Source organism: Tasmannia lanceolata, unplaced genomic scaffold, assembly GCF_043159265.1.
Source record: "Tasmannia lanceolata isolate RefF3 unplaced genomic scaffold, GAP_Taslan_0.1 ptg000023l, whole genome shotgun sequence".
NCBI lineage: Eukaryota > Viridiplantae > Streptophyta > Magnoliopsida > Canellales > Winteraceae > Tasmannia > Tasmannia lanceolata.
This window is the reverse complement of record NW_027518700.1, coordinates 17,731,216-17,758,200: the sequence shown is the minus strand read 5'-3', so window position 1 is coordinate 17,758,200 and position 26,985 is coordinate 17,731,216. Positions and strand designations below refer to the sequence as shown.

The 26,985-nt window shown below is 43.7% G+C and overlaps 1 pseudogene; it reads right to left on the bottom strand.

The window, feature by feature from the left end:
• LOC143855892 (uncharacterized) overlaps positions 1-3,364 on the bottom strand; it is a 30,104-nt pseudogene extending 26,740 nt beyond the window's left edge.
• Between the last annotated feature and the right edge of the window lie 23,621 nt (positions 3,365-26,985).

Genomic DNA, 26,985 nt, shown 5'->3' with positions numbered 1-26,985 from the left:
CAAACTATCAAATAGTTTAGAGCATAGAATTTCCATAAAGATACTGTCGGCTGGGAGGAATTCCTTACAGTCAACCCCTACCAAGGATATCCATTCAGGTATTGCACAAGCAATGTATACCAACAATACATATAACCCAATGTTAAGAAATTAGATGAACTACAAAACACATCTTCTGATAATAAATGATGTCAACAGTATGGGCCGTTTGGATACTGTGAAACTACCAATCACTCCAAAAGCTTAAGCTGATGGAGATGGCATTATTTAATCTCTTATATATACTTTAACACTCCCCCTCACGCGTGGTCCATCTTTCTAGGATTGGCATACATGTGGCACATGTGGTCCCTCTTTTAGGTTTGGCCATTGCATGTGGATTTTTGCTATCAAGGAGGTTTGAACGCAGGATCTTTGGCTTTGATACCATGTGAAACTACCAATCACTCCAAAAGCTTAAGCTGATGAAGATGGCATTAATCTTTTATACTTGAACAAATACATAGATTTTATAATCCATGATTGTAAAATCTTGGATTTTACCAAATTGAGTAGTACACACCTTATTTACGCATTCAAAATCCAGGTTCTAGGATTTAAAATCGAGTTTTTAGCTTATGAAATCTAGGATTTTATAGTAATAGATTATAAAATCCATGTACCCAAACGGCCCCTTCTAGGTTTTAGCTTAAAACATCTAGGATTATAAAATCCATGTATCCAAGCGACCTACATGAATATTGACCAAACCCATGAAGGTGATTGACTTCAATGTCTAGAAATTAGGGAGTCCATTTGGAGCTATCCTAAGCAAGCACCTCCAATGGCCTACCTGAGCGAACTCCATTCAGCTTCGGATCCAAGTCAAATGATCTTGCAGAATTAGTCTTCTGAGTCAAAATTTGAGAAAAGACTCTGCTGAAAGAAGCAAGATTTGTTCTAATGAAAACATCCGAAATAAAAAAAAAATTAAAGAGAAGAAATAGAGTAATAGACTTCTAAATGCCACCTTATCACCAAAACCAAGACCCGGTAAAATTGCTCTCACGCAGTATAGTGTTCTAGTTACTTAGCATTTTGATTCCCAATGCTCCGGAACATAATTAGGTCCCAGAGAAATGTCATGTCAATAAAAAATACCATGGACCATTATTTGGTACACCTTATATTTTCAAAATGTGTTTGTAATACAAATCCCTTCTATAACAATGGGGAAGGGAAACCTAACCCTTTAGTTAGAGGTCAAAGGGAACAGAAAAAGAGGTCCCCCTTCAGTTAGAGGTCAAGGGGAGGAGAGGGGGGGAGGAGTTCAACATGAACCTCAATGAGCTCCTAAATCATTGAAATTTGAACGTAAATTCATTGGACTAAGATTCTTTCATACTCATGCAACAGAAGATGCCCTAAAAACATATTTGTCAAACTCTTATGAGTCGTACGAGTCGACTCGTTGGGCTTTCGAGTTGAGTCACATGGGTGACTCGCCTCTGTTGAAGATTCTTATGAGTCGTTTGGCGACTCTTACGAGTCGCTGCGAGTCGAGTCGAAAAACTAAGACTCTTACTAGTCGAGTTGCTGGGCCTGTGCTTCTTTGTTTTTATGGTTGAAAACTTGAAAGTTGGAACTTAAAACTTAATTATTATTTTTTTGAATGGTAGGCAATTACATTAAATGCAAAAAAAGACTGAGGAGGTATATACGGATAAGAGACAGGAAAAGAAAGACAAGAACAAGCCCCACTGCAAGGGTCAAGGATGAACGGTGTCAAATATCTCAACTCTCTCCCTACAAACACCATCTCTAGCTAAATTGTTTGCAACCGCATTAGCTGACCGTCTAACATAATGGAAAGAAATCGATGCATCCCCACCTTGTCTTGGATCTCATCGAAGAATGAGGCAAATCTCCAAGGGAAGGAATGAGAGCCTCTAAGCCAACTTATCACATTGAGCGAGTCTCCTTCTACCACTACCTTACTCAAATCTTCATTCTCATGATACCTTATTCCTTAGCAGATAGTACGCACTTCAGCTTCATTAGCGTCTGCGAATCCAATGGGACCCGTAAAAGCCATTTCATAGCTCCAAATTCATCCCTCAAGACTCCCCCAATTTTGGCAAGACCATGGTTCCCCATTCTAGACCCATCAAAGTTTAGCTTCAAAAAACCCGTGAGAGGGAGGTTCCTAGTCTTGGACAATCTTGGGTTCTTTGCCTGAACCACCAAAACTCACCTTCCAACCATACCATAAATCATGGGCGGATACAAATCTTAAGAAAGGAAGGGTTTTCTCCCATGATTAAGTTCCAACCAGAACTTAATTATTTTTATGCATGCAAGTTACAAGCATATAGTTATTTATATTTTTGGCTTAGTGCTTTATCTATGTGCTATTGGGTTATATTTTTTACATGCTTAATCTTTTGATATATAATTATATTTTTTTCAACTAAATTCCTTTTCTTGTCAAAAACTCTTATGAGTCACGAGTCGAGTTGAGTCACGAGTCATAAAATTAAGAAATCCAGTCACAGGTTGACAATTATGCCTAAAAAGATCATCATATAATATTTAAGAAAACTTTAAAATTAGATGCGAATAATGATCCTTACTAAACCCATAGAGGACTTCACCAATAATAATGTACGTTGGGCATTCCATATATTGGCTTACATAAAAGACTATTATTCCTACGAAATTCAAGAGAAGTCAAATTCAGATTCCAAGATACTGCTGCATGATAACATACTTTGCCCACAGATTTTAGAAACATTTACTGTTCGTTCGATCGTTCTATCGTGTGTGTGTGTGTGTGTGTGTGTGTGTGTGTGAGAGAGAGAGAGAGAGAGAGAGAGAGAGAGAGAGAGAGAGAGAGAGAGAGAGAGAGAGAGAGAGAGAGAGCATTATTACATGAAATGGAAGACATAACTCATCATGAGAATGACAGATCACTTACCAATTTGGAATGAGAAAGTATGCCCTATTTATTCATTATTGCTTTCATATTAGGTTGTGTATTACAGAATTGCAAAATCGAGTTTGTTAAGAATCCTTGTTTTCGTAAATAAAAAATTACTCTTAAAGATTACTACAATTTGTTTAAATGTTTGCATAATTTTCACAAATCAGTAGGTATGGATGCACATGTCAAGATTTCATGCTAGTTAGTATATTCAGTCAGTCACTGGAAGTGCACATAAAGGTGTGCATTGTCCACGCACAACAAAATTTAGAAGCATTAAAAGATACAGCAAATTCATAGTTATATGTCTTACAGTAGAAAACACACCTCACTGGGCTTACCCCACAATCTGCGGAGAAAGAAGTTTGATTCAGACACAATAAGACTGCGGGTAGTCTCTGTATGGAAAATAATGCGGGTGCTTAAGAGGGGAGAAGAAGAAAAATAGAACTCAAGAACACAACAAGAGAAGAAGAAGAAAATGGGAGCAAAGCTCAACCCAATTGATATTCCATCAATTACATAAGTTTATCAAAATCCAAAATCCCCTCTAAAGATGGTTTCTAACCCTTTAAATAAAAGAAAATAAGAGAAAATTAGTTCAACCTCCTCCACTAGCTAACTTAGGGACTAACATAACATTAATTGCATTGGAACTTACTAACTGTGACTGGTTTTGGAACCCACAGACACAGTCCACTAAAACTGCCATAACTTTCTAACCATTTGTCCAATTTTCGAGCACAAATACTTGTTGGAAAGATTACAAAAAAACCTACAACTTTGTAGTTTTCCACATTCCATGATTCTGCCTTTTAAAAGACCAATAATCAGGTACACAACGGGCTAGCAACATTAATGCGAGAATGCACATTGGAACTCCACCAAAACCACCTAGGCATGACATGGCTGCCATGTTGGCACTACAAGAGAAATCAAAATAGGAAGAGTTAATATCACCTACTTAAAACATCATTACTAAAGTAATGAGTGAAGGAAAGACCAAGCTACTTCAAAATGACCTAGTTTCAATATTACAAACAGGAAGGAAGCCTACTTAGCCATTAAATGGGTGCTAATGTTTAGTTTTCAAATAGCTTATGATCCATCCTGGTCTCAGTAGTCTTGTTTACAATTTCATTTTAAGGCTTTTGCTCCAGCATAAATAAAGAGATCATGATTAAGTGATAACAATATGAGTCATCCACAAGAACTTGTTTGAAAAAAATTATGGCAGCAACCCCATGGCAGATCATCAAATGTGCTACAACATGCTTAGTTAGAGAGGAGGCTTCTAAGCAAGGTTGCATTGAATCCATTAATTGATTTATTGACCAGATAGTTCTTTCTAGTGTGGAAATGTGCCCATGTTTTTTATTTAATGTCTGGTAGTGTTTACCATTGGATTGTAATTGCAATTTCTGCAGTTGCTTTTTACATAGTTAAATTTTTTGAGGTAAGCAAGGATTATACAATGGCAACTATAGATCTGGTTGATGTACAAGTGAGAGAGATGGTGGAAAAGGCGTATGTGAGAGATGAACAGATCATCACGGCATGTATTGACATCCTCCACAAGCTCTCTCAGCTCCTCATAGAAGAGGAAAGCGTAGGCGGGGAAGAATTCATGAGTCTTTTCATCTTCAGCAAGGCTGAGCTATATGTTGTTTGATCTTAAACTAGATTTCTTTTTTGCTTCTTGTGTTGTATATGGATATACAAAGAGACCATAGATTTCATCAATGGAAAAACCACGTGCACTAATGTAAACAAGGTTTTTGTCTATGTTACATTTTTTGTTGAGAAGCAAAATCCCACATGTTTTATGTAAACAGCAAGGGGTTATTGATTCATAACTATTATCTGCTATGACATTGATCTAAGGTAAGGGAGAAATCCCAGGAGTAGGCATTAATACATGTGGATTTTCCTAAATGGTGCAATAAATGCAAAGTTGAGCAGTTTGTGCATGTCTGGCTTAGGCCCTTATACTGGCAACCAAAGATTTATGAATGGTACAAGAAGAGGTCCTTCACGGTGCAAGAAAAGAGGCAGGATTTCAACATTTCGGCATTGAGCAAAGGTAAATGAACCTTAGGCCCTTGTATTGGCAGCCTTATAAATTTTAATTTTTCTGTGGCTATAAGTATAGGATACAGAAATTCACTAACTTGCTCTGTATGATATTAGTTAACCAGCTGTAAAAGGTTTTTACAATTCCCAAAAAGCTCTCAGAAGCCAAATTTGAAAAGAAAAGACAAGGTGTGTTAGTGCAATCATTAAAAACATGGTAGTGGTACGAGGAACTTGGTATACAGAGCACTTAGTATCCAGAAAAAGTTTAATTCAAATAAAATTGTTACTTACAAAAAGTTTTACAATAAAAATTCCCATCGTAAAGAAAACACATGACAAAGGAAAGAAACAAAAACACCATATACAGAACAGTTTCTGAACAGAACAACACTTCACTTAATGCTTCTTAACATGATCACTGGTACAAGGAACTTGGTCACGTCATTCTTAATACCATCATGCCCACTGCAAACCTTTGGGAACTTTCTCAACATAATCATTCGTACGAGGAAAGTCATCATGTCATCTTGATCCTCATCAAGTCTCTTACAGACGTCATGTAACCTTCTCCTCGTCCGATACTTGAATCCACGTTCAAATGGAAGAGAACAAAATCCTGTAATAAATTGTCTCTTGGCGTGAGCTGCGCATATGTCTAGCAATTCTTCATAGAGATACAGAAGCCTCTCTAAGAAAAGCATCACCATATGGCTCTCTACCTCTGATTCTTCCACAGCCGATAATAACCAATATATAAATTGAAGTTTTATACATACTCTATCTAGCTCTCCTTGAAATTCCAAAATGAAACGGCTCTCAGTGGTATGGAGTTCGGCAACCTTTTGTAACAGCACTGGGAGTATTTGTTCAGCCATTGCAATCTGAAGAGAAATGAAATATGAGTAGGAAAAAAACAATTTTGAGAAAAATCCCCCCTGAAATATAAAAGACAGGCAAAGCCTCTCAACAATGAAATCCCGCAAAAAAATAAATAAATTAATTGCAGGAGTCATAGCAATCACAGATCAGAAATGTTGGTGTTTTTGGGATCAGAGATTTGCGATTAACAAGAAAAACCCACAATTAAAACACTAAAATTTCCAAATTTAAAACATATAAAGGGTCCAAAGATTACAATTAGAGCTTAGCCACAGTCCAAAGACTACAATAAAATATACCCAGAGTCAGAGATAAGCCACAGTCCAAAGAGGGGTTTAGGGTAAAAGTTGGGTGGTTTAAATAGAACGGAAATATTAAATGATAATTAAAATTAATGGGTTGATCACTAAAAACTTGCAGAAGAATCATTAAAACTGAAAAAAGAAAAAAAATAGAGGGAGAGAGAGGAAGAGGGAAAGAGATTTACAGTTAGAGTAATGAACTTCTCTACTTCTATTCTCAGTTTTCTTCTTCTCTTCTCTTCTCGATCTGTTGAATTTTCTCTTTTTTTTCGTTGATTTGTATTGTATGGTTACTCTCTTCTTCTCTATTTATAGCTTCTCTTGTTTCCTTTTTTGTTCCTCCCTAACCTCCAATGGTCGGTATTTCAAGTTTAGAAAGAAAAGTAGCATATAAAAGGATACGATAGGAAATAAGGAAAACAATTTTCTACAGAGTTTGTCTTATTGATTTAATTCATTTGAGGTGGCTGTTCTTTCGTGCAAAAGTCAGCCGTGAAATGCTTTTCGACAATTCCCATAGCAAATCCCTCTTAATACGCACATGTTGGAACCCTGGCAGTGGCTGTACATCTTTGATGGGCTTGGGTATCGTGGGACCCACCCCATCAAAACAATGAGCTACAAGGGTGGGCCCATGGATGGGGTGAAATCTGGGCCAAACCTATGCATGGGTTTGGATGAAGATGGTGGGCCCTACCATGTCAAAACATGACATGTAAAACGGTGGGACCCACCAAAATGACGGCCCTCATGTTAATTAGGTGGTTCTCCCTATCATGGCCAACTCGAATAGGCAATTTAGAGGATCCATTTGAGAGATAAAGTGTTACTGATCTGAAGAGCAACTAATGCCCCAACAGTTGGGTTGCCTAGACAAGAGTTGCTCACTGTCCAATCCAATGGATGGATCTCTCTTTCTTTCCAGTCTCATCATGCTAGGTAGCATAGCTCTGGTGGTAGACTCGGTCACTAAAAGGTACACAAGCAGGGGCTTGCCTGAAGAGGGAGGTACAAAGATTGAAGGATTGATAGGCATTGTTTTCTTCTCAACTGTCTTCCATCTTTTGTCCCATTCTGTATGCCTCTTCTTTAATAGTTTGAAGATAGGTTTGCCAATAGTAGTGAAGTTTGAGATCAAACGACTCACGTACTGAACTTGTCTCAAGAATCTTCTTATTTCCTTTTCTCTCGGAGGTGGGGGGCAATTTCTTGAATAGCCTTGATTTTAGATGGGTCGGCCGCAATATCTTTCTATGTTTATCATGTAAGTGCTCTATATAAGCACACATTGATCCTCTAGTAAATGCATCCAAGAATTAGTGAAATCTTCTCCTAATTTTACATGTCTCAAATTTTACATGGTATCAAAGCATAACGATCCTCTGTCCTAGCACAACAAAGAGTATTGTCTTCCTCCGGCGGACGGCCGATGTAGCCGTCCGCCCGGCCCAAATCTCCTCGTCTTCTTCCGCTCTCTCTTAATAGTTCCACTTGTCAAACCATAAGTCTAGCCTCTGTTTGTTCCTTTTTAATTCCTAGTTGAATTTCTACCCATGTTTTCTTAGATCTAGCCCCACGCTTTTTTTAATGCCATGTCCATTTTTTTTGGCCGATATTTGCTTCATCGTTTTTGCCACTAATTGATGCCCATCCCTTTGTTTTTTTTCCCTCATCTTTGTTGCCCATTCCAGCATTGGTCCATCATGACATATTTCTTGCCCATTCCGGCATTGGTCCATCGTGACATATTTCTTGCCCATTCTTACATCGGTCCATAGTGACTCATTTCTTGCCCATTCCGGCATCGGTCCATAGTGACCCTTTTCTTGCCCATTCAGACATCGGTCCATAGTGACCCACCATTTCTTGCCCATTCCGGCATTGGTCCGTAGTGACTCATTATTACTCGCCCCATCGAGGCTTGAGTCTTCTCTAGGATTTATGATCCATTGGCTTTTATAAGCCTTCTTTGCGGCATATCAACAAGCGGCGTTTCATCAACAACATCAGGACCTTATAACATCAAGGGATATTCATCATCAAAATTCGTCAGCGTGCTCAAATCATAGGATTCTATTTTCCTATGGGAATTTCAAGTTGAGGTTTTTATTTTTCATATTGGGGATTTTTATTGTAGTCAAACCTATATCAATTTTCAATCCATATACGTTTGAGGGGGCATGTTAGAATATGTGAGATCCACCGTTGGATTAGGTGTAGGTCTCACCGTTAGATCTTCTTGTGGGAGATTAGCCAAGTTGGTTAATGAGGCAACCCACTAGAATAGGCAGCTAGATTTAATTAGTAAGTAGATTAGATTAGAATATTCCATCATTATCTCTTTCCACAGTCTGCTTGATCTCTTTCTATGTCTATCATGTATGTGCTCAATATAAGCACACCTTGAGCTCTATTGTAAATCATCCAAGATTAATATAATTCTCTCAAATTTTACATATGCCTCTTCTTTAATAGCTTGAAGATAGGTTTGCCAATAGTAGTACGTGAAGTTTGCGATAAAACGTCTCACGTACTGAACTTGTCTCAAGAATCTTCTTATTTCCTTTTCTCTCGGAGGTGGGGGCAATTTCTTGAATAGCCTTGATTGTAGATGGGCTGGCCACAATATCACTCACTGACCATGAATTCTAGGAGCTTGTCCAATGTTACACCAAAGATGCAATTTTGAGGATTCAGTAGATGTTGATATTTCCAGATTCTTTTGAAGTACCTTCATAGAGCTGTTGTATGACTGGCTCTATTTTTTAACTTCACAATCATGCATCGACATACATCATTACCTCATTGTGCTTCATGTCATGCAGTAGGGCAGCTCTAGCATTCTTCAAATCGAAGGGTTATGTTGTGATGCAGGAGCATCTCTTGGACACTTCACATAAGCCCTAGATTGCTCATTGGTCTAGGATTAACTAGTTTTCTACATTCCCGGCATGCAACATAGTTTAGTTATTTTGCACTTTTCTTGTCCTTTCTAGCCATTTAAACACTTGTAGGGGTATTTTTTTCTTTTTACCATGTAAGGGCAGCCTATATAAGCCCATTTTCCTCTCATTCGAAACTGGATTTTGAAATTGAATTTGAATATGACTTTGATCTTAGATCTAAGTTTTGGATGGGATTTCCTCTTCTTTGCTAGAAGAGGAATTTTGCAACGTAATCTTTGGAATTTGAAAGATTACAAGCTGAATTTTCAGCTTTTCTTCTCAAATCCCAACCTCTTCTTCCTTGTTTCCAAGGATTGGCATCAAGAGTCATCGATTCGACATCCCATCGTTGAATCTACATCCAATTTTTTAAATAAAATCTAAAAAAGCAAAATCTACAACAATCAGATCGACTATGCTGCACCAAAGTGCTATCCAAGGTGGATCGTAGAAATTTCTTAATTTCTACAATCGTAAGGCAAAAATTTGCAGAATTCTTTTGGATCTTACGACTGAGCTCTAGATCTACTAAACTACTTCAATATCCATGGTGAAAAGAACTTCTTTGATCGACATGCAAGAGGAAATTAGAATCCGATCTCAGTAATTAAGGGAAATTTGAGCAAATTTGTCACGATTCTATGAATCCATTATGTTGCTTGTGAATTTTTTTAGGGATAAGCAAGGGTTAGGCGGACTTTTACCAGTATATTTAATAAAGAAAGATGATACAAAAGAAGGAACAAGACCACTGCCCAATCGTTAGAACAATGTCTAAGGAGAAGGGCAGAATATCTAGGGTCATGATGCCTTTGAAGACAAACTCAAAACAAGCAAGAGAAAAAAAATACATGAGCTGGATTTGCGCAATTTGAGGGCTTAGGAGACACCTAATCCCTAGAGCAGAACCTCATACTTAGGTGAAGCCTGTTTACTATGATCCACGAGATCTAGCATCTTCAGGCTATACTTCCTTATTCTCTGGCTTTTCCTAAACTCCTGAACCATTGGGGGTTGACGCGTTAATTTCATTGGGATGGAAGATAGCCCACTTGTCGACGTAGATAGGAAGAAGAGGGAAGTTAGTTTTCCTTCTTCTTTTGGTCTTTTTTCCATGACTCGTTGAATGTGAATTCCCCATTGTCGCTGTATGCCAGGTAAGTAGGTCTTAGTCTTTTGCTGAATTCGTGTGAATCTCCACTGGAGTAAAATATTGAGGAGAGAATTGATACTCCCAAGGCTTGTTTGAGATCATTCTAATAAGATTAATCTTTTCAATGTGCATTTTCTCCTATTGAAATTGTTGAGCAAATAAGCTTGACGACATGCTCAATTTCGTCTCTTGAAACCTAGAATGCTCAGTCATTTCCTGGTCTAAGAAGCAATTGAGGAAGTTGTGATTCTTTGAGACTTTCATCTGGACTTCGTTTCATTTTTAATAACCAAATTTGATTTCAGATAGAGAATCATGAGAACTAATTTCAAAACCTCGGCATTTTCTGCATATTTCCTTTTCCATAGACTTTGGCCAATAGTCGACATGAATGTTGCTTTAGACAAGGTTTTGAGTGCATGTGATTTTAAGTTCATTGAAGAAGTTTAAGAGGAATTATGTATTATTCCATTCAATTGGAAATTTGGGCTGAAAATCGTCTCTTTATTTCCGTCATTTTCATCCCATTTTTTCATTATTATTGTTACCGGTGCTACTGGTTTTTTTAATTTGATGACAATGACAATATGAACATAGAAATTATCATGGCAACAATTATATCGTTGACAGGTTCAACATACGCAATAACATGTTATCTTTGTATGAATAGATAAAATACACATGTAATGAGGACAAAGTAAAGACTATAAATAACTGTGTTTTCTTTGTTTTTTCTGGAAATGTGTAGTTTTTTTTTTTGGGTGCCTATTTGTTGATGCCTTGTAGTTTTTTTAGGCCCTATTTGCTTTGGATTTTGAGAATCGAATGTAACTCCAAAACTAATTATTTGACTCAAATTTTATTTAATAATGAGTCCAACAATCAGTTTGAACTCACAATTGGTTCTCAAGATCCAAAACAAGCAGGGGCAAAGTAATTCTAGACCCTAGGAGACACATTTGTGATGAGGAGAGAGTTGTTCTACAACTTAGACGAAGAGGATATTGTCTGCAGTGGCAGGGGAACCTGTCCAAATTATATATGTCATACATATGTAGAAGTGACCATATTATCAATTGGCTGTGAAAAATCTGCTTCTTATCAAGATTCTACATAAAATTTATGCGGGATTTCCATTTTGTCTCCCTCTCAAGCTTAAGTATGAAAAACCAGTGAGCATTATGGTCTCCTCGTCAATCTTTAGTGTGAAAACCCATAAAAAAAGAAAATCTACGACTGGTATTGTTAAAGTATTTTCAGAATAAAGGTACTTTGAAAAGGTTTTACGAAAGAAAAGTGCATGTTGTTTGTAAATTTGGGTGCTTTTGAAAAGAGGTGAAAAGTGCTTTTTGGGAATAGTACCACATTGGAAAGTAAAGAAGTTGGAAAGGAGTATATAAAGCTTCTCCTACTTCTTTCTCTTGCTTTGTTGCAAAATGGGTCTTGGCAAGTGGTGGACCTGCGGGTGCATGTGTTGCGTGGCAATGGGCTGTAGGGTGCTAGTGGTGCACTCTGCACTTCATACGACACATCGTTGTGGGGAGCTATTCGAGCGCTTATTATTTATTTTACTTTTTTGTGATTTTATAGGTCACGATCTAATGTATACGGGGGAGGATGGAGGTTTTACCCAAACCAACCGTCACTCCAGGATCAATTTGGACCGTAGAATCAGGATTGGGTGCGATCTAACGTTCAAATAAATAGTCCATCCTGATCGGGTGTCACCAAAAGGTGCATTCTAAATTATCAAACTACAAGAATAACCACCTGACCAAAATGCAGCATAGTCTAATTTCCTAATGCAAATGAAAAAAATTAAACCTTCCCATTTTGCATTTCTATCGGATGGCAGAGGAAGTCTAAAACACAGAGAAATTAATGCAGTAGCAAAAGCAATGAAGATGCAAGATGTAACAAGGCAAATAATAGAACAGCCATAGAATAAAATTCACAAGCAGCAATGAAGGATAGATGGAGGACCAAACTGACCAAACTAATGCACATAAGAAATGAATTGCAGTTGAATTGCAAGTGGATTGCAAACCCAAACTGACCAGCAGCAAAATTTTAGGATCTGATCTCATCCAAAATTTTCTATGGGTAATTAAGTTGAGGTTCAACAGAAGGACAGAACCCCCACTGTTCCATTCATCAGTAACAAAAGAATTATGAGGGTTTTTTTTTTCATTTGCTTTTTTTTTAATTGCTGCACGTCAATATGGACCATTCCAAGCTTTACGCCTTGCAGTAAATACTCTTGCTGCCTAAACAGTTGTGTAAAGGACTACTAAATCAACGTCCATGTGCTTGGTGAGAGAAATTAGCTCCTTGATAAGTCCATGAACCGAAGGGATTTAGCACAGAGGGCTACAAGTTGATCTAAGCTACTCTTAGCTCTAATCCAGAAGAAGTATTTGATAAATACTTTCTTGAGAATTGAATTAAGAAGTACTACTTAAAAGAGTTATCAAAAAGATAGATGGGCCATCTAGATCTGTTTAACAAAGAAGGCAATTGAATTGGATAATATAACCTACCGTGTCTGAGTCCAACTGTATGCGAGAAATGATATGAATGATTAATCTTTGGGTACGAGGCAACTTAAAATTCTAATACTCATGACTTTCGTGAGGATTGTGTTGATGTGAATTGACAGTGGCCCATGGGGTTCCGTTCATTGATTTTTGTTAGGCCCGAAATCGGTTAACAGATATGACAGTGACGTAAGAGCCGAGCTGGAGGGCCCGAGGAGCCGAAGTGATAGAAATAGAGTCCGAATGAACTGTGCTCTGCACAGAAGCAAACGAGGTCAGAATGACCGACCCGGAGTGTACTCCGGACAGGCCCTTCGACACTCAAGTCAGTATAAGCCGGAGTGAAGAGGGAGTTTTAAGAGTGGTGGGTGAGAATTCAATACCCTGATTTATGAGCTCTGGAAGCCCTTTTATAGGGGGAATTTGGGGTAGGTGGGGAGTTAATGCTCCAAGGCAGGTGTCCACCAGCTATAGGTTCAGGCTCACCTACTCTGTGGTAATTACCGAACTACCCCTGCTGACGCGGGGTCTGTAGTGGGCCTCCCCTCTCGAGACATGTGTCGGCAGCTGATAGGCTGGTCTGCGGTGGGCCCCCTCTAGCCACGTGTCGGAAGCTGATAGGCTGTTGCGCTTTTACACCCCATAAGTTGCCCCCCAGTTCTCTAAGTTATTATGGTGACTTGGGGAAATGTGGTAGAGTACATCTCTGATTGATGGTGGTCGAGGGGCCTGCGAAGCAGTCCGGATCTCGGAGCAGTCCGGATTTTGGAGTAGTCCGGAGTTTACCAGTCTGGATTTTGGAGCAATCCGGAGAGTGGAGCAGTCCGGAGACTGGAGCAGTCCTGATCTTGGAGCCGTCCGGAGACAGGAGCAGTCCGGATTTTGGAACAGTCCGGAATTTACCAGTCCGGATTTTGGAGCAGTCCGGAGACAGGAGCAGTCCGGAGTTTACCAGTCCGGATTTTGGAGCAATCCGGAGAGTGGAGCAGTCCGGAGACTGGAGCAGTCCGGATCTTGGAGCAGTCCGGATCTTGGAGCAATCCGGATTTTGGAGCAGTCCGGATTTTAGAGCAGTCCGGAATTTACCAGTCCGGCTCGACGTTTAACGAGACGCGTCATACCCAGACCGGCTTAGGCCTGACTGTTTTTTGTCGTTTAGCTATCCAGTCCGGCTTGGGCCGGACTGCTTTTTGTCGTTTTGCGAGACGCGTCATATCCAGTCCGGCTTGGGCCGGACTGCTTTTTGTCGTTTTGCGAGAAGCGTCATATCCAATCCGGCTTGGGCCGGATTGTTTTTTGTCGTCTAGCTGTTTAGTCCGGCTTGGGCCGGACTTCTTTTTGTCGTTTTGCGAGACGCGTCATATCCAGTCCGGCTTGGGCCGGACTGTTTTTTGTCGTCTAGCTATTTAGTCCGGCTTGGGCCGGACTGCTTTTTGTCGTTTTGCGAGATGCGTCATATCCAGTCCGGCTTGGGCCGGACTGTTTTTTGTCGTCTAGCTATTTAGTCCGGCTTGGGCCGGACTGCTTTTTGTCGTTTTGCGAGACGCGTCATATCCAGTCCGGCTTGGGCCGGACTGTTTTTTGTCTTCTAGCTATTTAGTCCGGCTTGGGCCGGTCTGTTTACAAGTACGGACCGGACCGGACTGATGCACGAGGACTTGACGGATGCCCTTAATTCCTTGGGGATACGCGCGTCTTCATTCGCGCCTTTGCCTCGATGCGTGTGTCCATCATAAATGATAGGACACGTGGTACCAGTGAAAAGCCCTCGAAATGCGTGCCCCTCATTAAATGCACACCGCCTCAGGTAAAACTTATAAAAGGAGGTTTTTACCTTCTCATTTTTCACTTTTTACTTCTCCTCCTCTTCCTTTCTCTGCTAGTTCGGCGAAGGCCAGTTCGGCTTGTGTATTTCTGTGGTTGTGAACGACGGTGGATTTGGGAGCTTCCAGCTCGATACCCGGAGGTTTCAGTTCGGACCGGTAATTTTCTTGAGCGCGTCTCATTCGTTTCTTTTCCTGCTTTCATGTCTAGTAGCTCTAGTTCTGAGTCCAGTTCGGGGGACTTGAACACCGTTTCGCTTCTGACAGATAGTTATGTCCCACTGGAGGGGAGTGTTGGTAGTGACGCCGGCGAGGCGTCCACAACGTTAGTCCCTGGCCGGGCCGTTGAGGTCGTGGCGAGGGCCCGGATGGATGCCAATCCCAAATATAACATACAGGCTCTCAACGAAGAGAATCACCTGGATGAGTCCGCGTTGGCGGTGATTAGGGATAGATACTGTATCCCGTCCAGGTTCCGGATGAGGGAGGCAACGGAGGGAGATAGGGCTTGTAACGAAAGCTCTGACGTTTGCATATACGATGAGTCGTTGAGGGCAGGACTCAGATTTCCTATGCACCCATTCTTTGCCTCGGTGCTTCAATACTACGGGCTGGCCCCTGCTCAGGTAGCGCCGAACTCATGGAGGTTACTGACATGGTTCGTATACCTCGTTCAGGGCCGGCTCCAGAGGAACTTGTCATTGCCGTTGTTCCGTGTGTGTGCGCAATTGAAAAGGCACAAGGGCGGGGGTTGGATTTACATTAGCAAGCGCCCAGAGGTGAAAATGATCAGTCATTCCCTCCTCGATACACTTGTGGAGGAACAGATTCTTTTATGTGGAGGACAGGGAGTCCAGCGAGCCCTGGCCGGTTCCTTTGAAATGGGGCACCCCGGATACAGCCACGATGAGTCGCAAGCCGCTTCTCGAGGGTGAAGATGCGAGGACGCTTGCTTTGCTTCGAGAGGTGCTGGACCGCGAGGGACCTACCGATTGTTCGGACTTCCAAGGGGAAGAGGTTCTGGTTGGGTTGGGCCTTAGTACTGCGACCCGGGCACGTACGTGGCTAGTCTCGTTTAAAACTTATCTTTCCTCTTTTTCCTTGCTTATGAATGGTTTCGTTTGTGTGTCGATTTTCAGAGATGCAGCAACAGTCTTTGGTAGACAAAATGAGGAAGGGAGCGTTTGGGAAGGCCTAACAGGGCCAGAAAAGGAAGACCGTAGAAATGGCGAGTCCGGCGCCATCCCAGGCCACGGCACTGCCCGCTAAGGCACCGCTTGCCAAGGCCAAGACAGTGGTCAAGTTGGTGGGCGCTCATAGCCGTGGCCTGGAATCTTCCAAGTCAGGAGGAGCATCAGAGGGAGCCCGTCCTCCCGCATCCAGGACTGGGGACAATGTTTTTCGGCTGAACTGGGCAGTCCAGAAGAACGACACCAGCCTGGGTGAGACCGGGGTGGCTAAGGAGCTTCTTAGCAAAGTCCTCCTTAGTAGTGACAAGCAGCAGGTTCTCCACGAACCTCCTGCCGTGGCTGAAGAGGCCATTTTTTCGTCAACTTACCAGGTGAAGTGGCTTTTAAGTGTTTATTGAGTTTTGCTCAATCCTTCACTCTTCTGTACACTGGTCTATCTGCTTGCAGATTTTGTTGTACTTTAATGATCTCAATCAAAAGAGTCAGAAGTTCGCTGAGGCGATAACAAAATCCGAGGAGGAGAACGGCAAGCTGATCCAAGAGGCGAAAGAGCTTCAGAAGACCATTGAAAAATCGGCTGAGAAAAACAAGCGGCTCAAAGAAGACTTCGCCGCTCAGCTGACTGCGGAGAAGGAGAAAGCAGTGGAAGCCCTCAACGTCCAGAGGGAGAGAGCCCGAGAGAGGCAAGAAGTGGCCGTTCAAAGAAAGGAGGATGAACTCGTCGCCCTATCTAGCGAGGGGTACAAAATTGGGTTCTATGACTACCTCGAGCAGGTCAAGGAATCCGACCCGGGTGTTGATTTGTCCAGGGTGGTTATGCCTGACCCACCGACGATTACCGGCGATGAGCCGGCCACAGCGGACACACTGCTGCCCCCGGGATCAGATCCAGCACGGGATGATGGCAACGAGGCGTCTTGAGCTCTCCTTCTACCCTTTTGGTGACTTTTTGACTTCTTTTTGTAATGGCCCTTTGGAGGCCCAACTTTTTGTAACAGCCCGTTGAGGCGTTGTTTTTGTAATGGTCCTCTGAGGCCCTCAGATATGAATGAAAAGCAAATTTTTACTGTCTACTTCTTCTCCGCTTGTCCGTCTCTAGTTTATACTGCTTGGCCGTATACTGTGTAGCGATTGCTCTAGGCGGTCGTCATGGGCTGAAGTTGACCCTAATGTGCTTGGTTTCTGAGGATACTGGGTCTTTGCCTTCGGGCTGGTTCCGGACCAGGAGTGGGCTCCCAGTCTTTGCGGAGACGAGCCGTGGCAAACCAAGCGTCGAGTACCCTAGTTTTAGTGAACTGGATTTCCAAGGAGCTTTGGTTTTTGCATCCGGGCTGGTTCGGGACCAGGAGTGGGCTCCCAGTCTTTGCGGAGACGACCCGTGGCGAACCAAGCGTCGAGTACCCTAGTTTTAGTGAACTGGCTTTCCAAGGAGCTTTGGTTTTTGCATCCGGGCTGGTTCCGGACCAGGAGTGGGCTCCCGGTCTTTGCGGAGAGAAGCCGTGGCGAACCAAGCGTCGAGTACCCTAGTTTTAGTGAACTGGGTTTCCAAGGAGCTTTGGTTTTTGCATCCGGGTTGGTTCCGGACCAGGAGTGGGCTCCCGGTCTTTGCGGAGACAAGCCGTGGTGAACCAAGCGTCGAGTACCCTAGTTTTAGTGAACTGGGTTTCCAAGGAGCTTTGGTTTTTGCATTCGGGCTGGTTCCGGACCAGGAGTTGGCTCCCAGTCTTTGCGGAGACGAGTCGTGGTGAACCAAGCGTCGAGTACCCTAGTTTTAGTGAACTGGGTTTCCAAGGAGCTTTGGTTTTTGCATCCGGGCTGGTTCCGGACCAAGAGTGGGCTCCCGGTCTTTGCGGAGACAAGCCGTGGCGAATCAAGCGTCTAGTACCCTAGTTTTAGTGAACTGGGTTTCCGAATGGACGAGTACGAAGAGATTTGTAAAAGAGTTTCTTTCATTCATATTCAGAATATATTTACAAAGTCATTTTTGCACCGGTTAGCTCGCTACTGATGGTATTTGCGAAGGTTCTTTGAGTTCCAGGCGTGGGGTAGCGGCTGTTCCTCGAGTGTTTCCACCCTATAACTTTCCGGACGAACCACCTCTTTTACTTGGTATGGCCCCTCCCAGGTTGGGGAAAGTTTTCCGACCTTCTTGGGTTGGGAGATGGCAGCTTTCCTTAAGACCAGATCTCCAACTCGAAACTCTCTGGGACGAATCTTGGAGTCATGATAGCGAGATACTTTCTGCTTGTAGGCGGCGACTCTTATTCGGGATTCTTCTCTGGCCTCTTCCAATAAGTCGAGATTCGTGCGGAGCCCGTCACCGTTGAGCTGTTCGTTGAAGCTAGTGATCCTGGCGGACGGGGTGCCTACATCGACAGGTATTACCACCTCTGTTCCAAAGGACAGGTTGAATGGTGACTCACCCGTTGGTGTGCGTGGGGTGGTGCGATACGCCCATAGGACATGATAGAGCTCGTCTGCCCATCGGCCAGCTTTTTCGTCCAGTCTTTTCTTTATACCCTGCAGTAGGATTCGGTTTGTGACTTCTGTCTGCCCGTTGGTCTGTGGGTACACTACTGAGGTGAACCTCTGCTCAATTTTCAGGTCGGAGCAGAACTTCCAAAAGTTTCGGCAGTCGAACTGTTTGCCATTATCTGTTATCAAGGCGCGAGGGATCTCGAATCTGTAGACCACTGATTTCCAAAAGAAGTTCTGCACATTCTGCTCGGTGATCTGGGCTAGAGGTTCAGCCTCCACCCATTTGGTAAAATAATCAATGGCCACCACTACGAAGGTGCGCCTTTCGGAGGCCCGTGGAAAGGGGCCCAAGATATCCATCCCCCAAATCGCGAAGGGTAGCGGGCTGATGATTGGAGCCATAGATACAGCGGGCTGATGAATGGTGGGGGAGAACTTTTGGCATTTCTCACACCTCTTGACTAGGGTCAGTGCGTCTTGTCTCAATGTCGACCAGTACAGACCTCTCAGCAGAACTTTGATCGCCAGGGCCTTGCCCCCTAGATGCTCTCCGCAGATACCTTCGTGTGTCTCTTGCAGGGCGTACGCGGCGTCGCTGGGCCGGAGACATTTTAAGTAGGGGAGGGTGTAGGATCTTTTGAACAAGTTCTCGCCATCGAGTGAAAAACAGGCTGCTCTTTGGATCACCTTGCGAACTTCTCTCTTGGCCTCGGGTAGTCTCCCACTACGCAGGTAGTCGACGATCTCGTCCATCCAGCAGGACTCGTGTTCCACCTGCATTATCTCAGCAGCCTTTCTTTCGATGCTGGATGTCTGTAAGAACTCCATGCATATATTCCCGAGAGTCGTGTATCCGGATGCGGCCAGCTTAGACAGTACATCTGCCTTTGTGTTTTCCGTTCTAGGGATTTTGACGACCTCAAAACTTTTGAACTTGGAGGATAGCTGTCGGACCTGGGAGAGGTATTTAATCATACGCTCGTCGCGGGCTTCGTATATCCCTCGGATCTGGTTGGCGACCAACTGGGAGTCACAGTAGGCTCTCAATCTCTAGGCGCCAGTCTGGACTGCAAGATTCATTCTGGAGAGGAGTGCTTCATACTCAGCCTCATTGTTAGATGCGCGAAATCCGAACATCAAGGCGTAGTCTAGGGCGAAACTGTCCGGCCCGGTTAAAACCAGACCGGCTCCGCAACCAGCCTTGTTTGAAGATCCGTCCACGTGCACTTCCTAGAGTGGTTCGGCGGTTGAAGGACCCTGTTCAGCTGGTGGTACGGGGATGATTCTTGTTCCGGCTCCATCTTCTGCTGGCTCCCCAGCTGCGATTGCACTTTTCCCTGCTGGGGCTTGGGCGACTTCTGGTTCGGTGATCTGCTGGGGGATGGAGCATTCAGCTACGAAATCTGCCAATACTTGAGCCTTGATCGCGGGCCTGGGCATGTACCGGATGTCAAATTCACTCAGTTCCACGGCCCATTTAACGAGTCGTCCCGAGGTGTCCGGCTTATGGAGAACTTGCCTGAGCGGCTGGTCAGTTAGGACCTTTATCGTGTGAGCTTGAAAATACGGTCTCAACTTCCTGGCTGCCATCACCAGCGCGTAAGCCAATTTCTCGACCTGCTGGTACCTTATTTCAGCGTCATGCAGGACTTTACTAACGTAGTAGACCGGCTTTTGTTGGCTGTGCTCTTCACGAACTAGGACTGCTGCTAGAGCCAGGGGGCTTATAGATAGATACAAGAGTAGCTCCTCACCAGGCTCCGGTTTGGTCAATAGCGGTGGAGAGGACAAATATTGTTTTAACTCCTCGAAGGTGGCCTGGCATTCCTCTGTCCAGGGCGCGGTCTTGAGTCCTTTGACTGCGTTGAAGAAAGGGAGACACTTCTCTGCAGATTTTGAGACGAAGCGCCCCAGCGCGGCTATCATCCCTGCCAGTCGATGCACTTCTCTGATGGTTTTCGACGGATTGAGCTCCACCACGGCCTTGATTTTTTCCGGATTGGCCTCTATGCCTCTTTGGCTAACCATAAACCCTAAGAATTTTCCGGAGCTAACGCCGAAGGTGCACTTGGTGGGATTGAGCTTCATCTTACTGTCTCTCAGGACTTGAAATGTCTCTTCCAGATCGGAGACATGATCCTGCACGCTTCGGCTTTTGACCAGCATGTCGTCAACATAGACTTCCATGTTACGGCCGATCTGACTCCGGAAGAGCTTGTTTACGAGCCTTTGATACGTGGCCCCGGCATTTTTCAGGCCGAAGGGCATGACGCGGTAGCAGTAGGTCCCCTGGTCCGTTACAAAGGAGGTCTTCGGGATATCTGACTCATACATTCTGATCTGATTATATCCGGAGAAGGCGTCCATGAAGCTCAATAATTCGTGACCTGCAGTGGCGTCAATGAGTTGATCGATCTTTGGGAGCGGATAGCTATCCTTGGGACATGCTTTATTCAGATCGGTGAAGTCGACACAGGTTCTCCATTTCACACTTGCCTTTTTCACCAGGACTACGTTTGCCAACCAGTCCGGGTATTGGATTTATCGAATGAAGTCAGCTCTTAGGAGCCTCTCCACTTCTTCTCTGATCGCCTGCCGCCTTTCAAGGGCGAAGTGTCTTCTTTTCTGCTTTACTGCCCTGCAGGTCGGGTCAACACCTAGTCTGTGCTTGCTGACCTCCGGGTTAATACCGGGCATATCCGAGGGGGCCCATGCGAAGACATCTGCGTTGTCCTGAAGAAACTGGGTGAGGCTGCGCCGAGTGCGGTTGTCTAGGTAAGAGCCGATCTGAATGACCTTCTCATCATCATTCTCGCACAGGGGATGGAAATAAGGTCTTAGGCGGGCTGAGTTCCCTGAGCTTCATCCCTCAGGTCCAGTAGCTCGATCGGCAATGACTCCGTCGAATTTTTGCCTTGAGTGCCATTGCATAACACTCCCTAGATTGCGGCTGGTCCCCCTTTACCTCTCCAACGCCGTTTGGAGTAATAAACTTCATCTTCTGGTGATAAGCAGACGCGACGGCGCGGATCAGGTTCTGGCCAGGCCGTCCTAAAATAGCGTTATAGACCGAAGTGGCCCTCACTACTAGGAAGTTGACCATGGCAAAGGCTTGGCAGGGTGGCTCTCCGACGAGGACAGGAAGCTCGATTTGTCCCTCAACCTTGACTACCTCTTCTGAGAAGCCGAAGAGATCTGAGTTTGCCGGCCTTAAGCGGTCGTCACCTATCATCATTCTCTCGAAGGCGTGATAGTACAGAATGTCGGCTGAACTCCCATTGTCTACCAGGATTTTCTTTAACTCCCAGTTTGCGACGAGCATGGTTAGGACTAGGGGGTTGTCATGTGGTAATATCAGGCCGTCGAGGCCCGCATCTGAGAAGGAGATATCGTTCTCCGTCTTCATCTTCTTGCTGCAGGCGTGCACGACATTGACTCGGCGTGCGTATGCTTTCCAAGCAGCGGATGAGGTGCCTCCAGCAGCAGGACCACCCATGATTGTGCCAATGACTCCCCTCGGTTGGGAGCAGTGTGCCTCTGGCTGCGGACTAGGCGGCGGAGGAGATTGTCTTCGAGCTGGGGGCGGTTGAGACCACCGAGGGCTTCGGCCCCGGGGACCTTTCTCCTTGGGGTCACTTCTGTGGGTGTCACTTCGGACATATTTTTTCAAGTAGCCCCTGCTGATCAACTGCTCGATCTCCTCCTTCAGCTGCCAGCAGTCGTCCGTATCGTGGCCATGGTCCCTGTGGAACCGGCAGTACTTCGACTTGTCTCTCCTGTTTCCCTTGGAGATCATTGGGGTTGGCCACTTTATGAACTCTTCTCCGCTGATGGCGGCCAGTATATGTCTTCGGGAGGTGTTGAGAGGGGTGAAGTTCTCCTCCCTCCTCTGGGAGGATTTGTCTCTTCTGAGAACCTTGTCATCCCTGCGCTGCTTAGCTGGGTACTTGTCTTGGTGGTTGTCATCAGAGGTTCTCCTCCGACTCGAGTCCAGAGCAGCCAGTGTTTCTTCCACTGATATGTATTCCTCTGCCCCGGCCATTAGGTCTGCTAGGGAGTGACGATTCCGGCGGGCCACTGCTCGGCGAAAATCATTTGATCTAGCACCTGCGAGAAGCGCGTTCGTAGCCGCCTAGGGGTCTAAATTTGGCACTTGGAGTGCCTCCCTGTTGAAGCGGCTAACGAAGGCTTTGAGAGGTTCATTATCCTCCTGCCGCAAGGTCATCAGGGATGCTGTTGTTTTCCTTGGCCTGCGGCTGCTCATGAAGTGGCGGACCAAGTCTTCCCCGAAGTCATCAAAGTTGCTGATGGAGTTCGGTCTGATCCTTGAGTACCAGTCCCTTGCTGCACCTGTCAGGGTCGTCGGGAATGCTCTGCAGAGGAAACCGTCTGACGCACCGTGGAGGAGCATCATTGTCCGGAACATCTTCAAGTGGTCCACGGGGTCAGTGGTCCCATCATACTGCAGGATAGTTGGCATTTTAAATCCCCTGGGTGCTGGGGCACCCATCACGTCGTTGGTGAACGGCGTCCTGCTTGAGAACGCCCTAGACACAAGCCGGCTTTGATCCTTAGCCAGCTCTTCAATTCTGTGGCCCATCTCTTCGATTCTCCACAGCATCGGGTCAGCTCTACGGTCTGGTGACCTGTTTCTTTCCACAGATTGGCTCGCCGCGGAGCCAAAGTGGCTCTCCGGACTCCTACGACGGGACCGGGATTTTGCCTGTGGTGCGCGTTCTTCATGAGCTGGTGGCTTTGCACAGAGCAAGACCGCAACCTCCGACGGCGGTGCGGCTCTGTCTGTGCATGCCTGGCTGTGGGGTGACGGACTTTCCCGGGGGAATGGTGAGTTCGGTCCTCACCATGGCGCGATGACTCTCCCCTGTGGACATCTGGCCTCTCTTGGACAGGTCGTGGAGCCTCCGGAGGAGGTTGGGGAGGTGCCTGGAGTAACTGCTGGTACTGACCAATGAGAGTTGTCATTTGCTGAAAGAGAGCTTGGACTTGCTCTGGAGTGGGCATGGGGTTCAGGTGCTCCGAACGAGGTTGGCTCTGTTCGGCCGTAGCAGAAGCTGCCACCACCAGGGAGGCGATTCGCTCACTCCGGGTCCTGCGGGGCAGGACGGCTCGGGTAGCCCGCGCGGTTGGCACCCGCGCAACCTTGCGCCCTGTCATTTTTGTGAGATATCTGGGAACAGCTTTTAGTTCTGGGTCCCACGGATGGCGCCAATCTGTTAGGCCCGAAATCGGTTAACAGATATGACAGTGACGTAAGAGCCGAGCTGGAGGGCCCGAGGAGCCGAAGTGACGGAAATAGAGTCCGAATGAACTGTGCTCTGCACAAAAGCAAACGAGGTCAGAATGACCGACCCGGAGTGTACTCCGGACAGGCCCTTCGACACTCAAGTCAGTATGAGCCGGAGTGAAGAGGGAGTTTTAAGAGTGGTGGGTGAGAATTCAATACCCTGATTTATGAGCTCTGGAAGCCCTTTTATAGGGGGAATTTGGGGTAGGTGGGGAGTTAATGCTCCAAGGCAGGTGTCCACAAGCTATAGGTTCAGGCTGACCTACTCTGTGGTAATTACCGAACTACCCCTGCTGACGCGGGGTCAGTAGTGGGCCTCCCCCCTCGAGACACGTGTCGGCAGCTGATAGGCTGGTCTGCGGTGGCCCCCCTCTAGCCACGTGTCGGAAGCTGATAGGCTGCTGTGCTTATACACCCCATCAGTTTTTTATTGTGTTTCCTCGATTCCTTTATTTTGAATGAAATTAGTTGTCTGATGCATGAATTTAATAAGATTTTTGAAGTTATTTTTCTTTTTAATTGCATGCGGTTGCGGGGATTTAGCTGTAGCTGTTAATTGTGTTTTTCAATTTCTTGGTGATTGGGTTGTATTTGCATTATCTTGTTATCTACATGATTTGAAATGTCATTTAATAAGGATCTGGGAGTTTCATTAAAAAAATAATCTGTTATCATGAAAATTTGAATTGCTTTGCAAATCTGCTTGCTTAGATTGTTTACGTGAGAAGCATATTTACCTCGTGATCTAAGGCCCTGTTAGATTGCAAGAAAAACATTTCTGATAGAAAAAAAATTTCTTGCGAATTTTTTTTCTTTCCACGATTTAGAGGAAAATGATATGATTATACTAAATTTAAAGGGATATTATCATACATTGAAGACCCCACTAAGTAAAAATTTAATAGGGTTAGTTCAAGTCATATTTCACCTGTAAAAAAGTACAAACTTTTAGAATATTTTTTTCCTTTCCAAACTTTTCCACGAAATTCCTGAAATCCAAACAGGGCCTAAATGAAACATGTTCATCGTAGATAAGCTGAATTTTGTCTCTTGAAACCTAGAATGCTCAGTCATTTCCTGATCTAAGAAGCAATTGAGGAAGTTGTGATTCTTTGAGACTTTCATCTGGACTTTGTTTCATTTTTAATAACTAAATTTGATTTCAGATAGAGAATCATGAGAACTAATTTCAAAACCTCCGCATTTTCTGCATATTTCCTTTTCCATAGACTTTGGCCAATAGTCGACATGAATGTTGCTTTAGACAAGGTTTTGAGTGCATGTGATTTTAAGTTCATTGAAGAAGTTTAAGAGGAATTATGTATTATTCCATTCAATTGGAAATTTGGGCTGAAAATCGTCTCTTTATTTCCGTCATTTTCATCCCATTTTTTCATTATTATTGTTACCGGTGCTACTGGTTTTTTTAATTTGATGACAATGACAATATGAATATAGAAATTATCATGGCAACAATTATATCGTTGACAGGTTCAACATACGCAATAACATGTTATCTTTGTATGAATAGATAAAATACACATGTAATGAGGACAAAGTAAAGACTATAAATAACTGTGTTTTCTTTGTTTTTTCTGGAAATGTGTAGTTTTTTTTTTTTGGGTGCCTATTTGTATTTGTTGATGCCTTGTAGATTTTTTAGGCCCTATTTGCTTTGGATTTTGAGAATCGAATGTAACTCCAAAACTAATTATTTGACTCAAATTTTATTTAATATTGAGTCCAACAATCAGTTTGAACTCACAATTGGTTCTCAAGATCCAAAACAAGCAGGGGCAAAGAAATTCTGGACCCTAGGAGACACATTTGTGATGAGGAGAGAGTTGTTCTACAACTTAGATGAAGAGGATATTGTCTGCAGTGGCAGGGGAACCTGTCCAAATTCTATATGTCATACATATGTAGAAGTGACCATATTATCAATTGGCTGTGAAAATTCTGTTTCTTATCAAGATTCTACATAAAATTTATGCGGGATTTCCATTTTGTCTCCTTCTCAAGCTTAAGTATGAAAAACCAGTGAGCATTATGGTCTCCTCGTCAATCTTTAGTGTGAAAACCCATAAAAAAGAACATCTAGTGTCCCCTGATACTTTACATCAAAATCTAGGACTGGTATTGTTAAAGTATTTTCAGAATAAAGGTATTTTGAAAAGGTTTTAGGAAAGAAAAGTGCATGTTGTTTGTAAATTTGGGTGCTTTTGAAAAGAGGTGAAAAGTGCTTTTTGGGAATAGTACCACATTGGAAAGTAAAGAATATGGAAAGGAGTAAATAAAGCTCTCCTACTTCTTTCTCTTGCTTTGCTGCAAAATGGGTCTTGGCAAGTGGTGGACCTGCGGGTGCATGTGTTGCGTGGCAATGGGCTGTAGGGTGCTAGTGGTGCACTCTGCACTTCGTACGACACATCGTTGTGGCGAGCTATTCGAGCGCTTATTATTTATTTTACTTTTTTGTGATTTTATAGGTCACGATCTAATGCCTACGGGGGAGGATGGAGGTTTTACCCAAACTAACAGTCACTCCAGGATCAATTTGGACCGTAGAATCAGGATTGGGTGCGATCTAACGTTCAAATAAATAGCCCATCCTGATCGGGTGTCACCAAAAGGTACATTCTAAATTATCAAACTACAAGAATAGCCACCTGACCAAAATGCAGCATAGTCTAATTTCCTAATGCAAATGAAAAAAATTAAACCTTCCCATTTTGCATTTCTATCGAATGGCAGAGGAAGTCTAAAACACAGAGAAATTAATGCAGTAGCAAAAGCAATGAAGATGCAAGATGTAACAAGGCAAATAATAGAACAAGCATAGAATAAAATTCACAAGCAGCAATGAAGGATAGATGAAGGAACAAAACTGACCAAACTAATGCACATAAGAAATGAATTGCAGTTGAATTGCAAGTGGATTGCAAACCCAAACTGACCAGCAGCAAAATTTTAGGATCTGATCTCATCCAAAACTTTTCTATGGGTAATTAAGTTCAGGTTTGACAGAAGGACAGAACCCCCACTGTTCCATTCATCAGTAACAAAAGAATTATGAGGGTATTTTTTTTTCATTTGCTTTTTGTTTTAATTGCTGCACATCAATATGGACCATTCCAAGCTTTACGCCTTGCAGTAGGTACTCTTGCTGCCTAAACAGTTGTGTAAAGGACTACTAAATCAACGTCCATGTGCTTGGTGAGAGAAATTAGCTCCTTGATAAGTCCATGAACCGCAGGGATTTAGCACAAAGGGCTACAAGTTGATCTAAGCTACTCTTAGCTCTAATCCAGAACAAGTATTTGATAAATACTTTCATG